Source organism: Episyrphus balteatus, chromosome 4, assembly GCF_945859705.1.
Source record: "Episyrphus balteatus chromosome 4, idEpiBalt1.1, whole genome shotgun sequence".
In the NCBI taxonomy this organism is placed as follows: Eukaryota; Metazoa; Arthropoda; class Insecta; order Diptera; family Syrphidae; genus Episyrphus; species Episyrphus balteatus.
Window position 1 is genome coordinate 46,284,395 of NC_079137.1, and position 15,228 is coordinate 46,299,622.

General features: G+C 27.8%; 1 protein-coding gene and 1 non-coding gene across 6 annotated transcripts in view; both read right to left on the minus strand.

Moving 5' to 3' along the window:
- The window catches only part of LOC129918418 (uncharacterized), a 302,049-nt gene that overhangs the window by 64,789 nt on the left and 222,032 nt on the right, over positions 1–15,228 (minus strand). The gene's annotated exons all lie outside the window — the stretch shown is intronic.
- Positions 13,750–13,821, minus strand: Trnam-cau (transfer RNA methionine (anticodon CAU)). The gene has a single exon. It is a non-coding gene; the product is annotated as a tRNA-Met (tRNA).

A 15,228-nucleotide genomic window follows, 5' to 3' on the forward strand; every position in this document is an offset into this window, starting at 1 on the left:
AACTACACTGGTCTGGTCGGCAACGTAAATGGAGCTTGAACCAAACCATACTTTTCTAAAGGATTTTTGTCTGCTGATTCCGAATCTGAAGTCAAAATTTCACTGGCACGTCAAGTTTTCGAAATATTTTAATATTAACAGGTCAAAAACGCGTTTTGTGGTACTTTTGGCGTTGAATTTCAGCAACGTTCAATTTTTTTTTTTTCGAAAACTACATATGCAATATTCAAAAGCCATATTTTATCGTCTTAAATACGTTTATTTTATTTTCAAAATTATTTTTTTCTAAAAGATATTTGGTATAGAAAGGTATGATATCTCAAAATCTTGGTGGTTAAGGTAACTTATGGTTTTTGAAGCAGATTTGAAGTAAATTTCAGTTTTCGACTCCTGATTCGGTTTAAAAAATAGCAAAATATTACGGAAAAATAATATTTTTAGATCAAATGTCAAAAAACATTTCATTTAAAATTTGTTTTTGGGACTTTATAGCTAAAATTGTGATGAGCAGAGCTCAAAAACTAGACGCGATGGAAAAAACTGTAAACTGTTTTGAATTCAGCACACTCAAGTTTATTAAAATCAACTTACAGAGTTCTTGCTCCCGACTTTTTTTGTTTTTTTGCCGACCAGTGTTATCATAAAATACATTAAAACATTTTTTGCTAATATTTAAAAAAAATGTTAATTTGATATTTAAAAAATGTTATATTGATATTGGTTTTTTTTTTTGGTGAAGATCCAATATACATACATACATATTCAGTTTATTGCAATTTCATATAGCTTATGACCAGCGAACAAGCAAGACACTTGCAACAATACCTCATTTGTCAAATTACAATAAGTAGTTTAGAAGAAATGGTGGAACAGATGAATCTGTTTAAAAAAAAAAAAACAGACATATTTTTTCGAAAATACTTATCTAGTTATGGGTTTCTGGGACCTGAAAAAATTTTCTCCCAAAAAAATTTGAATTTATAGCTTTATTGTCTCAAATGACTGTTATTTAAAAAAAAAATATTTTCAAATGATTTTATCAATTTTTTTAATTTCTAGGGATATTATTGCTTTTTATTTTAAATTACCTAAAGACAATCTTCCTTAAACCAAACAACACGCATCTAGAAAATTGATTTCCTCAAAAAAAAAAAAAATATATACATATAAAAATATAAAAAATTATATAACAAAAATATTCCACACTTAAAATATACCAATTTCTGAGTTGTCGAGTTATAAAATTGATATACCATTCATCGTATTCTATTTCTATAATTACACATTCGTATAAGAATTTATTTTAATAATAACAACAAAAACAGGAAAAAATGTGTTCCCATTAAAATTCTGTTTGGCTCGTGTATGTTGCAATATATAATTTTTGGACTTCATGAGTAATAAATTGCATTTCTTTTTTTTTTTACAAATTACAGACAAAATTCCTTATGCATTTTTAATTTTTCGAAAAAAAAATAAATAATTGCCTGAATTAAGACTTCACTTAACACTTTTTTTGAGTAAATAATTCATTTTACAAATATGTATATTGCACACATGAAAATGAATATGTCAGACATTTAAAAAGAGATTATATAAGGAAGAAATTTTTTTAACACATTCCTATCATTTTTAGACTCATTATTAATCGAGAATGTTTTTCTTTTCCCTGACTGACGGACGAAAAAAAAAATTGATATTTTAATTATTGTAAAATAACATTGCATTCATTGACCTCACTTAATCTCAGACATCAGGCGAAATGTATCAAAACTTCATAAATATCTGAATTATTATTCTAGGATAATAAACAAAATGTCATTTCTACAAAGAGACGATTTACAGAGTGGTGGCGCCACTTTCGTTGAAAAAAAAATATAATTTCACCTTGGATTGTTTACATTATTATTACAGTGGAATCTCGCTAACTTGAACACATACGAAACCAGGCCTGTTCAAGTTATTGGATTGTTCAAGATACTGGAACATATAAAAAGTTTTCGTTTTTGCCCGAATTCAATTTTTTATTATAAATTAATGTAAATGACATAAAACACGATTGCAAAAGAAGTTTCCTACATTGAGGAAATTCAAACTTCTGTTGGAATACAATTTATTTGTTCAAGTTAAAGAGCTTCAAATATTTAAATTATTCAACTTATAGAGTCAGCAATAAAAAAGTTCAAGACAATAGGATGTTCAAGTTATTGGATTGTTCAAGTTATCGTATGTTCAAGTTAGCGAGAGTCCACTGTAGTTCTGTTTGCCCCCTACAGTCTCTGAGTCAAATACCTTAAGAAATCATCCCACAGTATTTTTTTTTATTCGCACATGGGGGCGCCAGTGATATTTGACAATTAAAAACAAAACAAGAGAAAGTAGAATTTTTTTTTAAGTTCAGTGGAATTTTCCCTTATCTAGGACAATAATTTATAAACAAAGGGTGTTTCATGTAAAAATTATACCAAATATTTTTTAAAATGTTCATAATTGTAATGCGACTTAGTGTCAGAGAAAACAATCTACTACTTTTTTTATTTGTTTAATTCATCCTTGATATCGATTTCGCAATTTCAGGTCGGCGAACATGCCATTTATTCTGTCAATTAACTGTCAAAACAGTTGAATAAGCGATGGCGCTCTGTGGATCTGTTTGTTTACCCAAATTCTGACAGATATCAATGGACGAGTTCAAGTTTCTGACTGAAATAAAGGAATGAGTTCATAGTCTTTTGTGGTGAATAAAAGATTGTTTAAAGGTGGCAAGGACAGTTTTTATTTTACTATCGAGCCTTGTAAAGAGTGTGTACCAACTAGTTTGATAGCAAATGAAAGCTGACATTGAGCTTGTTACTAGAGTGAAATATTTTAAAATTGGGTTTGGGGAAAGTTGAAATATTTGAACTTGAATTTAATCATTTCAAAATTAAGATTTTAACTTTTTCGAAGTTATTGGCAATGTTTGTTCCATCATAACTTCTAAACTACTTAACTTAGCTTAACAAATGATGTATCGTTAGAAGCGTCATGATTGTCTGCTGGATATGGCAATCCTCGTTTTAAATTTGCACTAAACTATGCCTCATTTGTCAAGATAACTTTTTTTGCAAAAAAAAAAATGTACTAAAACAGATTCCCATTCTAACAATTTCACCCTGTAAGGTCAAGTTTTTTTTTTTTAATTTGTATTATTAAGTCTAATGTATGTAGTGATAGTTTGCATTGCACTTTCAAGGATATGTTTCATCAGTCTGTGGCTGTCGTCATCATCATCGTCATCATGTCATGTCTCAATCATTTCATTATTTATTTTTTTGTTTGTTGTTGTTTTTTTTTTTTTATTTTTCCATGCTGGACACAATAATGGTTTTTGATAAATTGCAAGAGTTTTTCTTTATCTGAAAAACTTAGTGTGCTGAATGCATACAAACTTTTTTACACGGACAATATACTCGTTAATGAATTCTTCTTCTTCACAAAACTTGCACATTTTAAAATTTGAAGATAATTCTACAATAAATCGTGGAATAAAGTTTCTCTTATATCCTAGAGATTGATAGCGGTCAGCTCTGTAAAAGAACTTTCAACACAACATGCAGCAGCAAGCCAGGACGAAAAGTTTAATAATCACTTTTCAGCTTTTTAGAGTTATGTCTGTTTTGACCTAATTTCGTTTTGGTTGGGGGGTATTTTTTATGTAGTTATCTTGCAGTGGCAATGTCAAGTTGAATAACAGTTATTTTTTTTTTTTTTTTGATTTTTGGCATTCGCAGAGGGTGATTTTTTTTTTATCATCATCAACATCTCACATTTTGGATAAAGTTTAGGGTGAAGGACGGTAGTTTATTTTGTGCAGTGTTGAAAATTTGGGATATTCGAAGGACATTTTGATGAAATAAATTTGAATGTTTTCTTATCTGGAGATGGTGATGAAGGCTAAATTCTGTTTGGAATTAGAAGAGAAGGATTTTAGTGGGAGTGTTTATGACGGAGATGCGGTTATAGCTAAGGACGTAATATTTCCATAAGAATTGAAATTATTAATAAATTTAAATAGCTTGTAGATGTAAATTTATAAGCAAGTATTTTAAATTTGATTTTGACACTTCAGGGTTTTGATCTTGAACTCTATTCTCAATGGAGTCAAGTAGCTCTCATCATATTTAAACCATTTAACTTAAAGTTGGCAAAAAACCTTGGGTTGCTTTCGTTTGCTAAATTATGACAAAAGAATTTTTTTAAAGACCAGGCTCAACAGTACAAGTTCAATAGAGACATTTTGCAACATTTGCGAAACCGACAGTTTTTAATTTGTATGTTTGCGAAGATGAAATCAATCATTTGTCAAATGGATTTTTTGTTTTATGTCACCTCGATCATTAAAAGTCACAAAAATGCTCGCAAATAGGTTTGCAAATAGGTCTTGCAACTTGTCATACCTGCGCAAATGCAAAATCAATTATGTGTATGTTTGCGAACATAAAATTGATCGTTTGGCAAATCAAATGTTATTATTCGTACTGTTCCAAAGAATTAAACGTTAAAAATAAGCTCGCAAAAATGTGTTCGCATTTTTTTCACGAGTTTGCGAAATAGCATTTTCAATCATTTTATATCTGCGAACATTAACATTTATCGATTGGGAAATTCATTATTTTTTTTTTTTTCGTCCAAAAAAATTTAAAAATTAAAATATGGTCGCTAATAGTTTCACATCTCTTTGCGCAAATACATTTTCAATTATTTTCATGTTTGCGAAAATAAAATTGATCGTTTTAAAAGTTGGCTGTTTTTACTTTTGTTTTCTAAGTCCTTAAATTAAAAATAAGCTGGGTTTGCATTTGTGCTGACGCATATTTAACCATTATCATATTTGCGAACATGAAAATCATTGTTTGGTTACATCATTGATTAAAAGTTAAAAATATGTTTGGAAAGAGGTTCGCCTTTTTTTCAACAATTTGCGACACTTTTGCAAAGTTATTTTCAATAATTTGGATATTTGTGAACACAAAATTAATTGTTTGGAAATTCGATTGTGTTGTTTTACAAATATTTAAAAGAAAATTGGTGTCGAAGGTGATATTTCACCTCATCTATTGCTAACCTTGCACTTTTCGGTCATTTATGAAAATTTGCTGTAATTGTATTATTTTTATTTCGGAATTGTTTTTTAACTGAACGAATGTCTACAACAAATAATAGCATTTGCGCACCGTTGCAAAAAGTTTAAATGCTTTAAAATTGTCATAAATAGTGTTTTTATGTGTTTTGCTAATTTGCGAAATGTTTTTAAAATTGAAATCTGAGTTTTGCGAATCATCGGCAAACAATTTGCGAGCTGCCCCTTACTTATATGGGAGCTAGAAATAGCAAATTGTCTGTTAATGGCTTTAGAATTGGAATGCTCTGGATATAAGGTAGTCAATGAAGGACAGTAAAGAAAGAATAAAGATTAAATAAAGTAGCCAGAAACTAGATACCAATTTAAGACTAAATAAAGATTGAATTAAGAAGAATTAGATCGAAAAAATACGTTTTTGAGCTACTTCTTTTCTTAAACAACAAACCCAAAAAATGTCTTCAAAATGCTAAAAGTTGTTTACAATAAATGAATCAAAATAAAATAGAAATAGAAAGAAAGGTAGGCCTAAAAACTCCTGGTACAAGCAAATGCAAAACCACCAGCATTCAGTTGGCCTTAGAAATGGAACAATACAAAACCGGGAGGCTTGCCGCCGATTTCTGAGGTCAACCCGGCGAACCCCACAGGCGGATCACTAGTGTGAAGCAGTTACGTGGGATAGTTATGATCCCCTCGACATCGAGATCATAACAGCGCCGAGAAAAAGGAAGAAGAAGAAGAAATGAATCAAAATAAACTTAAATAGGTGGTCAATTTCATCTATTGATGAATTCTCGCTAATCAAACTTGAAAAACTTATTTTATGTATTTAAAGTTTACAACAATTATTCATCCTATTGATAAATAAATAAATTCTATATCGAATCGATTTCTCAGAAAACTGCAATAAAATATTTAAAATGCATGTGATCTACGTGGTAAAATATTTACAGGAAGTTCGTTTCAAAAACAAAACAAAAAAAAAAATACTATTTACCACAATTCTTTATACAATCGAATTAGACATTTTTGTTTCATCTAAATTTTGTAAGTTGTAGTTCCTCACAAATACAAAACCACATTATAGTTTGTTGTTATTCTTTTTAAATTTAGTATCATCATTTCGCTTTTAAAACAAAATTAACCTCCAAGCTTTAACATCATGGAATTTGCTAATAAATAAAATATAAAATACACCCATTGCCAGTGTCATATAAAATTTTTTTAATTGATTTTGTAAATCAATTCAATCAATTATTGAAATTTTCATTCTTATTTCTTTCCTTTTTGTTTGGTTAATTTATCTACATGTTCATGAAATTGAAATTTTTATGAGCAACATAATTTAAATGAAATGAAAACTTTAGGAGATTCCAAGATTGAGGTTGTGGTTTTGATTGTTGCCGCAAATATACCGAACGTAATTTTTATTGGTTTTTGGCTTTTTCGAACGAGCTATCGTTAAATGAAAAGTGAAAAAAAAAAGAAAAGTACAAAACAAGATATATTTCCTGTTGTTTGTGCCAAAGGCAAATACACAAAAGTCAGTTCAGTTGTTCTTTATTTTTTTTTTTTTAATTTTTCTACTTCGTGTACCTATTTGTTTAAATATTTTTTTTTTTAAGTTTTCTTTTTTGTTTATCAAAATCAGATGATATAATTTTTGAAAAACAAGTGTATTTTGAAAATTGAACAACATGTTTTTGGAAAAATTAAGATTTATTTTCATGTCTTTGATAAAAATTTATCACTTTTTAAGTAATCTGTCACAAAATTATAATGGAAACATTCCGAGTAATTTCGTTGTCATTATAGTATTTAAATATGTTTTCGAAAGCACCTTTTTGTTTTGAAAATGTCTCCAGGAATTAATGTTAATTTTGTTTAACAAAAGTTGTTATACTTTAAAAAGAATACATTTATTTCTGTCGGTTGCTATGAGCAATTATTTGCAATGAGAGATTGAGGAACGCAAACAAATTTTATTAAATAAAAAAAAAAAAGAATAACGAACTCATAAAAATGTGGTTGAAATAAACATTTAAACATTCGGAAGTATGAAATGGTTTTCTGGAAAACGATTTAAAATAATAATTAAAATTGAAAGGAATTCAATGCATTTTGGTGGTTGGTAACTAAAAAGTTGTTCACTTAAATATATTTAAGAAAAATATAATATATTTTTTTAAGTTTTGCTAAAGCTAAGAAAATACAAGTTTTTTCAGGAACAGTAATTTTGGGAACAATTTATAGTAAGAAACTTAGTAATAGAGTGTAATTTTTTTAAATGAATTTAAGTAACTAATGGAAAAGAAAAATAAATTGATAATCTTGGTTTTATTTCTGTTTTCTTTCTTGTGATAATCTTGGTGTTATATTTGTCAGATTCGCAGTTTTAGAACGTTCCCGAAATGAAATTTTTTATCATTAGCTTTTCTCCTTTACAGTAGTGTCAAACAAAATATTAAAATAGTAGTAGAACAATAAACTGCTTTTAGTATCATCAGGATTTTTACAAAAAAAAAACATAGGTACGTTCACGAAATGACAAACAACTTTAAAAAGAGATAGCAGTTTTTTTTGTATATTTTGTAAGTATACAAGAATTCAAATATGAAAGTGTTCTTGAAAGGAAATAAAAAAAAAATTGCATCAGAGTGATGGAGCTAAAACTGAACCCTGCGGCAATCCACTATTATATCAGTAATAGATTTGAAGTTTAAGTTGTTGTGCAGGCGGCAACAGCGAAAACAATTTATTGCAAAATAACTACGGGCTAGAACACATAAAAGCTGATTACTACAAGGTATATTAGCGAAACGCCGAGAGTTTTTCATAAAGTGACTGGAGATTACTGGGACGTAGTTGAATAAAAATAAATAGCAAAATCCGGAGCTTCTTCTGCCTCCAGAGCAACCAAACAATAAATAGTCATTACAGAGATGTAGGATTTTCACTTATGATAATTATTTCATTTTTTGGTCCATCACTTTATCTTCCAGCAAAGACTGAAGCACTAACTAAAGAGTAAAGACTTTATTCCCCAGTTGTTTGCCCAATACTTTCTTATCAGATCAACCCAACATATCTCATCTCATATCATCACAGGACAACTCATCACAGCCCATCATAAGAAAAGATTGAAAAAAAAAAATCATTTTAAATTGAACTAATAAGAATGTAATACTTTTACGAAGTTGGCAATTTTTTGTGGCCGTTTGTTTTTAATTTTTATAAAAAAAAAACTTATTTCATGATAAAATGTGAGACCGTTTTAGCTGGTACTTTCATATACAAAGAAAATACTCTAAGAAACAAGTTCAAAAGGTTAAAAATTTGAGAAACCACCAAGGAAACTATACAAATATAAACAATGGTATGAAATCTTTTAGAAATTCTTATTCAAATACTCGAAAAACTAGGTAAAAAAGTAAGAGCAGATTCAAAATTATTATAGTCAAGACCAAGAAAGGCAAAAGAAAGTGTCGACTCAGCTTTTAATAGCTTTTTCGTGTAGTCTTCGACTCAAATTACTCAATTTTCTAAAAATTAAAATTCTTTGACAATTTTATTAAAAATGTCCTGATCTATGTTATAAATCTTCTTTTACTTTCAAATCTTAAGCATTTTTTATTATAAACATAATATTTTTGTCAATGAATTTTCTCTATATGATATCCTTGTCTCTACAATTGCACTCTTCTTTGTATTTCATCCTGTTTTTCTCATTTATATGATAGTTATCATGTAAGCGCACTAATTAACTACCTACCAACAGAGCTTAAATAGAATTCAAAAATTCCAGTTGGCAAAAGCATCAGAACAAAGTATAGAAGAAGAGGAGCACATGAGCACTGTTTTTGAAATAAAAAAAAAATGAACACAACAACAAAAAAAAACAGAAAGAAGAAGCATATTCTAGTATTCATGAGGACGATGTCCTCTATTTGAGTTTTTTTTTTGTATTTTTTTTTTTTATTCATCTTCTTTTTCATTTTGTGTTGCATCTTCGTTTTCAGAGTTTATTTTTTTTGTTCGTCCTTAAAAGGATACATATCTTCAAGAGTATGTTTACTTTTTCATATTTTTTCTTTTTTTTTTTAATTCTTTTTGCTTATTTATTTTTCTTTGTGATTTTTCTGTTTTTCTTTCTTTTTTTTTTGATTTCTTTTAGTGAATGGAGGACATATCACGTGCAATTTAAGAAAGAAATATAAACACACACGTGATTGGGATATAATCTCTGTTTTTCTTTTATTTTTCAGTAAAAAAGTAATAGAATAACAACAACAACCACGCCTTTTATAGAAAAAAAAAATAAAATTTAAAAATAAAATCAATTTTTCTTGAAAAAAAAAAAACTGAACAAAAAAGTCTTTAAATTTATATACTCGATTGGTGTCCTATTTTGTTGACAACACACGATAGCTCCAACCAACGACGTAGAAAAGATGGTACAACAGAGGACATACCTACAAAAATATCTATAAATTAAGATAAAGTGATTTTGAGCTTTATTCTCTGTAAAAATGCGAACCAATAACAAACCAAATCGAATTCAATCGAATCAAGCATTGAATCCACCAAACTACCGACAATGTATGGCGTTTTTTATTTTAAGACGGAAAATTTCCAGTCAATGTGTTTTTCTTTTTTTTTTTGTTCTTTTTTGGGGACTAGCTGACTTTTCTTTTGTGCAGAGGCAACGAGGTACCCCGATCAGAGAGCACCTCTATAATTAATGAATAGCCTTCTACCCTCACGTTTCCCATCAATCAGTTCACACGGAGAACTCTTTCAACACAACGAATGGATCAACGGAGGAGATGGCAGTGGAGGAGGCGGTGAAATAAAAAAAAAAAAATTCAACCTTGAGAAAGGTAAGATACGACGATCTGTGTATAGAAAGACGCTCTGTGTTATTTATTGTGAAACGGAAACGGAAAACGATAACAACCTAGGAATGCGCCATTGAAAAGGTAACAACATCAAGAAGCTATAGGTATTTGTTTTGAAGTTCTTTTCGTTCTCTTTATTCAATGAATATTGCCGCCTTTGGTCTGGATTTGATGGTGATGTGTGCACTAAAAGACGACTTGTCGTCGATATTTATTTCTAAGAAAAAAAAAAAAAAAACTGGGAAAAAAAATAGTAAGTATACACCAGAGTGAACAGTGTTGAAGGGTGACCGTAAAAGAAATAAAAATAACACATTTATATCGTTTTGGTTGGTGGATTCTTCTTCTTTGTCGTTTCTTCTAATACGATTAAAGGTAGAAAATAACAACAACAAAAAAGGAAATACTAAACAACAGATGTAAACAAAAAGTGCTCGCTTTTTCTCTCTCTTAGTCGAATTTCTATGGATATTTTTTTCGTGAAGTGGCGAGGAAACATTAAGTTCAATGTTGTGTGTATCAAGACAATTTTTATGTTCTTTTATGGCACATCAGAAAAATAGAGTCCTGTTGGGTTTGTTTATTATATTTTATTTTGTTTTTTTGACCTTTATTTTGAAGAGCTTATAAGATGGCAATATAAATATTTTTTTGATATTTTGTTTATATAGGTCGTTAAGTCCTTCCTGTTTAGAAAAAAAAAAATATAAACAACCACTTAAAGATTGATTTTTGTCTTTAAAGTTTAAATTTTATATTTATTCAACTTTAAAATTGTAAGGAATAGAAATTTGAGAAAAATGACTTCATTATAATATCCACGAGCATTATTTTGTTGTTTTTTTTTTGTTTTTAAAAATTCAGCCTCTTCCCGGTATTGTTGATTTTTCTATAAAAAATTATACATGTTATTCTGTAAATCATACAGATTTTTTTTTTGTTCATGGAAGGTCTAATTAAGTAAATAAAAGAATGTTTGTAAAAGAGATTCTGAGAATACAGTAAAAAAAAAATAAGGAAAATTAGAACAGCACAGTAATTATAAGGAAACTGTGTAAATATATTCCCTATTCATATGAAAATGTGGGCTTATGAATGAAAAATTTTTATAAAAGAAAAGAAAAAAAAAAACGACAACGTATATAGTCGTCACTTGTGCAAATATGAGAAGGGATTTTTTTTTTTTTATAATAAACACCTCTTGATTTCTTATTTTCATTGTTTAATATTTGACTTTTACGAGATAGAAGGTGTTTACTGTGTATTTTGAAAACATATGCAATGTGGAAACATGACCTTTAGCTTTTATTTTATATTTCGATTTAAATGTCAAAAACTGTAAGTAAGTTGTTCAATTTTTTTTTGGGAAGTAAAGTTCATTAAGAAGAACTTAACAATACTGACATTTAGATTTTTTCTTAAACTTTGTACATGTTTTTATTTTTTGAGTTAGTGCCTCCATCAATAAGTCAAACAAAAAAATTACTTTCAAAATGAAAATCAGTCATCATTAAGTCATCACTGAAGACCCACTCCCACATTTTCTAGTAAATTCGGATGTGCTGAATTCACTGTCAAAATCGAGAATTTCGTCAAATATTTGCCGTTTTTTCCTCATATTTTTAGGTAAAATTTCATCGATTTTTGACTGTAATTTGAGGAATTTATTCCGACCAACATTATGATTATGAGATGATTCGATTTTTTGTTTTTACTTTAATTTTAAATAAAAAAAAAAAATATTTCAATTTATTTGCATTCAAAAAATGTTATTCAAAAAATGCTATTCAAAATTGACCATTTGATAGCATTGAAAAAAAATTGTCAGTGAAGTTGGAAGAAGGATTGGGCTTGCTTGGGATTCGAACCTCTAATCTCTGGTGAAAAAAGACAAATCTTTCAACAAATTTAAATTAAACATTGATTTATTGCATTCATAACAGAATAATTTTAATTTATTTTATCATTAATTTTCTAAAATTGTAAACAACAAGTTTTAAAAGTTGTTTTTAAAATTAGGAAAGGACTTTTTAAAATGGTTTTTTAACTACCAAAGATGTATAGCAAAAGATTTAAAAAATTTTTTTGAAGTCATTTATTTTTTAATAATTTTTTGTAGAAAATAATTTCAAGAATTTTTGAATTTTTTAGAAACAAATTTGTATGACGCGATGCACATAGGAGTATTTTCAGTTAAAACCTAGTCATAAGTTTTTTGTTTTTCGATCGTGTCTTGTTAAAAAATGAGTTCAAAATTAACTGTTACATCTACCTCATTTTTATTTGAATGCAAAGTATTTTGGTAAGTGTTATTCTATATGCGATATCGAAGTGTTGTGATAGAAATCTAAAAAAATTTAAATGGGTACTTCTTCTTCAGTTATTTATTAACGATATTAATAAAGTTTTGGAAATTTTAGATGGTGTTTTCTATTTTAATTCGGGCTTAGAACTACATAGTATCTAAAAACTTGATATTTTTGTTAAGTTATTATTTGAACTTTAATGATTTTGTTTTAGTATACCCTGTTATTCTGCGATGTATTGAAACTTATGAGTTAGTTTATATATTCTTTAACACAATGCAACAAAAATTGGGTGCTCTTAGGTGCTCTTTAGAGAATTGAGGGTCAATTAGTTTTTCACTTTCTGATAGAAAATACTCCTTACTTTATGCAACGTTTTTTATTTTTAAATTAAATTTACTGATGTCATTAGTGTATTTTATTTTGGGTGATCTTAATTAAGGTTGGGGAAGAGAGAAAAGAAACTGAGAATTGCGTATTAGGGATGAGGAAAAAAATTTGAGAAAAATAATGTCGACAGGCGGAGTACAGGCCATTAATCAAAATTTTTAGTTTTTAATAAAAAAATAAAAATAAGAAAAACTAGGTTTATATTGTATTTTCTTGTAGGAATACTCATTTTAAACAGAAATAATAACAAAAACCACGAAAAATAATTATGGCCAGGTTTTTGATGACAATACTCCTATGTGCGACCGACGCGACGTTTGGAAGATATTATTGTTTTAAAAAATCCAAAAATCTAAATTTTTGAATTTTTTCAAACAATTTTGATATAAGTTACTTAAACGTTTTGTAAAAAAATTTCGTTGAAATCGGTTAATTTTTTACAAGAAAGTCAGAAATCAAGAAAATAGATTTGAACCGACTTCCATGGATCAAAACTGGGTTTTATGGTTTTTCTAATAGTTCCTATGGCTATAACTGAACGAAATGGAAATGAGACCACATTGCAGCCACCAGCTTTCCAATACAAAGAGAATTATCCAAATTGGTTCACTCAGTCCAAAGTTATGAGATAACAAACATAAAAAAAATACAGACCAAATACTCCTTTTTGGAAGTCGGTACGGTAAAAAAAAAATTATTTCAATATTTTTGCACAAAATATTTTCCACAAAAAATTGCATTGAAAATAAAATTTTAGTTTTATTAAATAAATATATTTTGTATATTTTCTGTATCTATAGACAAATTTAATGCAAAATGTGTGCATTAAATATTTTTTTAGTATTCGTCGATGATAATAATATTTTTTAAAAATTATTTTATTATAATTTAAAAAATAAAAAAAAACTATTTTTAGTCTGCATAGAACAGTTTTCAAAAGAAAAAAAAAAAAAAAATCCAACGCAATGATGTGATTAATTTATTTGAGTTGTTTATTTTTTTCGTTTTTTGAAATAAAAAAAAACATTCTTAGCAGAACATGGTTTCGATCCACGGACCTCTGGGTTATGGGCCCAGCACGCTTCCACTGCGCCACTCTGCTTGAATGTTTGTATGTCAAAAACTCAATAACAAATTGGTTGGTTACAAAATAATCATGATTCAAGTCTTATTTTTTTATAACAAAAAAAATTAATTTATTGAAAATTTTGTTTTTGACATGAATTTACAAAGACTTTGTTCGAAATTTTAATGAAATCATTAGAGTGGTAGAGAGAAATGTCTTTTTAGATAAAACTGCGTTAAAAATTGAGAACAAATTTCGTAGAACTTTATTTCTGTTCGGATAACAAATGAGTTGTCTTGATAGCTTAAATGAATGCAGATTCGAATAAAACTAATACCAAAAACAAACAAAGAAACAAAACCTATGGAAGGGACTTTGAAATAAAATTTTTTAACACCAAATAATTTTAGTGCTTTTTTTCTAAAAAAAAAATCCAAAATGGTGAGTAATAAAAAAAAAAAAAAATTAAGAACAAAATATATAGGAAATATGTATTTCTTTTTGAATGAAGTTTTGGGTTTTTTTTTGAAAATTTATTGTGAACGAAAACTTCAAAATTTATAGTAAAAAAAATATATACAGGGTGTCCCACAGTCACCGCCCCAAATGAAAACCATCGATTCCTGAGGTCATTTTAAGTCGAAAAACTTAAGAGGTAATTTTCTCGTTTTCGTCCCGTTTTCGAGTTACCACGGTTTTTATGATTTTTGCTCTCTTGTCCTTTAACTGGCCTTATCTTTGCCAAACTACGTTTGATTTTAAAGAATTTTTTTACAACCAATCAAAAATTTATTACAGTTTAAGTTTGTCTCAAAACTTTTTTTTCTGCGGACAACCGTTTCTCCACAATTTTGCATCAAACACAATTTTCTTCGTTTTTTAAGTTGTTTTTTACACTTTCATATCATTTAAGTCAAGAAAACACGTTAATGACTATTAATTTTTTGTGCTTTTTATTAAAGCCCAGTTTATTTCCATAAAAAAAATAAGTTTTATTTCATAAAAAAGGCTACTGAAAGTAATTTAAAAAAAAAATAAACAAACTGAGTGAATTAAAAAAAAATTACTTTTAAATAAAAAATTAATTTAAATGAATTATAAACTTTTTCTGAGCTATTGTGGTTAAGAAAAGAACAAATAGATAAAGCTCAGAAAAAGTTTTAATTCATTTAAATTAATTTCGTATTTAAAAATTATTTTTTTTTTTTTTAATTCACTCAGTTTGTTTATTTTTGTTAATTACTTTCAGTAGCCTTTTTTATGAAATAAAACTTATTTTTTTTATGGAAATAAACTGGGCTTTAATAAAAAGCACAAAAAATTAATACTCATTAACGTGTTTTTTTTTGACTTAAATGATATGAAAGTGTAAAAAACAACTTAAAAAACGAAGAAACTTGTGTTTGATGCAAAATTGTGGAAAAACGGTTGTCCGCAGAAAAA